A 3,208-nucleotide genomic window follows, 5' to 3' on the forward strand; every position below is an offset into this window, starting at 1 on the left:
CACGAGATGGGTTCGAATCTGACTTGATCAAACTTTGTGATGTAGCATGAATAGAGTTTGAGACGAGAAAGCATAGATAGCTAGAGGGAGTTCTTAGGCATTCTTGTCCATCCATTTGGCAAAAGAGAAAGCCAAACAATCAAAGCAACAAATGGATGTCCTTGAATGAGTAAAATATGCAACCAACATGCTCACACAATAAAATGACAAATGAAATATGTGGCAAAGCATGCACAAACACTCTAGCATCTATCAAGCAATTTTGCGATGACTAGGTCATCTATATATGATATATTGACTGAGGATTCAAATGAGAACATTTGATCGTAGGTCATACTCATCGTTTAAGCACAAGTGGGGTTACCACTTTTACATAAAGCATTGTTGTGTTCACACCATTAGAGTTGCTTTAGCTCATTAGAGTAAAGCTCCCCCTAGATGTGATATCCCCCCTAAGAGGGATGAACTAACCTTGGGTTTTGTCGATGATGACTTCATGTAGATGTTGAAGATGTGGATGCTCAATGTTGATGTAGATCATTCGGAGCAATCCATTGGAGTGAGTTGCACTTTCAATACCTACATGGGTTAGTCCCACAAGGAACAAACAAGGATATCCATAGACATAGAGTGAAGTTCACACAAGATGATGTCCATGAAAGCATTAGGTTACCTTGTCCCTTGTCTTACCAACAAGAGGGTTTGTGACTCCTTGAACTAGTGCAAGATGTGGAAGTTGTTTGCACTTGTTCTCGCCAAAATGATATGAGTGAAATATGTTGGCGGAGTCACCCTCAAGAACTCTCTAGTTCTTCTTCTTCGGGATCCACATCAACTTGATGGGAATCCTTGGAGTTGTAGTCGTACTTGATGAAGTAGAACTTGATGTAGTCTTGGAACCCACTGTCGGTGTCAAAACCGGCGGATCTCGAGTAGGGGGTCCCGAACTGTGCGTCTAGGCCAGATGGTAACAGGAGGCAAGGGACACGAAGTTTTACCCAGGTTTGGGCCCTCTTGATGAAGGTAAAACCCTATGTCCTGCTTGATTAATATTGATGATATGGGTAGTACAAGAGTAGATCTACCATGAGATCGGAGAGGCTAAACCCTAGAAGCTAGCCTATGGTATGATTGTTGTGTATGAATGTGTTGTCCTACGGACTAAAACCCTCCGGTTTATATAGACACCGGATAGGGTTAGGGTTACATAGAGTCGATTACAATGGTAGGAGATCTACATATCCGTATCGCCAAGCTTGCCTTCCACGCCAAGGAAAGTCCCTTCCGGACACGGGACGAAGTCTTCAATCTTGTATCTTCATAGTCCAGGAGTCCGGCTGAAGGTATAGTCCGGCCATCCGGACACCCCCTAATCCAGGACTCCCTCAGTAGCCCCTGAACCAGGCTTCAATGACGACGAGTCCGGCGCGCAGATTGTCTTCGGCATTGCAAGGCGGGTTCCTCCTCCAAGTACCTCATAGAAGATTTTGAACACAAAGATAGTGTCCGTCTCTGCAAGATAAGTTTCCACACATTGCCATAGAGAGAATAATATTTACACAAATCTAATCTACTGACGTATTCCGTAGTGTGACATCACACCACGGCCAAGCCTTTATTCGAATCGTATTTGTCCCACCTCAGCGTGTCATGCGAGGCGGTTTCCTTGGCACGTCTTGTTAAAGCAGAGATCGTGTCCCCTTATTCCGGGATTCTCATCAATACGGGCGTGGGTAACCCAACCGCTTCTAGGACTCCTAGACTATAGGCAAGTCCAAACGGCCACGGAGAGGACGCTTGATATTCACCCTCTTTATAAAGGGACAAGGCTTTTACTTTTTCCCTCCCGTGCTCAATCGAATCCTTCCCCCACCTCAAGCTCAAACACCCAAGGTTCAGGTCATGTGCTCCGAACCCTCAATCATGTCCGAATCTAGCCTTCAAGGCCGATGGATGCCTTCCTCCATCACGGAAGAAGACATCAAAAAGTTGAGGGAGGCCAGATATCTGACCGCCGAGGTTTTGCATCGGCTGCCTGCCCGAGGGTAGGCCGTCCCCTCCCCCGAACCCAACGAGAACGTCGTGTTCGTCTCCCACTTCCTCCGAGGTCTAGGCCTTGCTCTGGATCCTTTCGTTAGGGGTTTGATGTATTATTACGGGCTAGATTTCCATGATCTAGCTCCGGACTCCTTTCTTCATATCACGACATTTATTGTCGTGTGCGAGGCCTTCCTCCGGGTTACCCCTCACTTTGGCATGTGGCTCAAGACCTTTGAAGTAAAGCCGAAGATGATCGAGGGGCAACATGCAGCGTGCGGAGGTGCCTCAATACGCAAGATGACGGGAGCCCCCTAGCCCAAAGGGTCCATTCCAGAGGTGTCTGAATTGTGGCAACAGGAGTGGTTCTAGATCATGGCTCCTAGAAGTGCCAAGTAGGCGGCCGCCCCTATTTTCCGCTCGGGCCCTCCACCACAACTGATGTCATGGATCAGCAAAGGTCTGAGCTGGGGTCCAGCCAAGGACGTGCCTATACTGCAAAGCCGCATTCGAGATCTCTTCAATGGAGATTTTAGTTTGGTTGCGGTAATACAAGTTATGCTGGTTTGTTAAGTCCAGCCTTGCAAACGTCGGCCCCTTTGCTTGTGGGAGTTCAATCCTGAAGGACCGCGTGTCATTCAAAATTTCCTCGGCCTGACGCACAAGATGTACAAGTCATTCTTCGGACCTCAGGTAGAGTGTCCGGAAATCACCGAGGACGTGGGCCTGAGCAGTAACCGCGCCGCCGAACAGGTAAGGAATCTTCCGGCCGAACATACTATCTTCATTTGTTACAAAGTTATTTCTGAGAGTTGCTTTTTGACCAGGACTGGCTAAACAAAGGCGAAGTTGATTCGGTGTTGGCCCCCCTCCCTGAGGGTTTGGCAAGTACCGTTGTGTTGTGGTTATGGAAGATGACAATTCCAAAGTCTTCGAAGGCTTTAGGAGAGGAGACTTGTATATTGTTGATTTCTCTACAGGACCGCAACCAGCCGTGTGTCTACTTGCAAAAGCTTCAGAAGGCTGGCTCTGGCATCGATGACTTGGTCATGCAGGCATGAGGAATTTGCACACGCTTGCAAAGAAGAAGCATGTCATTGGCATCGAGAATGTCAAATTCCTCAAGGATCACTTATGCGGAGCCTGTGAAGCTGGGAAGATGACAAAGGCT

Source organism: Triticum urartu, chromosome 3, assembly GCF_003073215.2.
Source record: "Triticum urartu cultivar G1812 chromosome 3, Tu2.1, whole genome shotgun sequence".
In the NCBI taxonomy this organism is placed as follows: domain Eukaryota; kingdom Viridiplantae; phylum Streptophyta; class Magnoliopsida; order Poales; family Poaceae; genus Triticum; species Triticum urartu.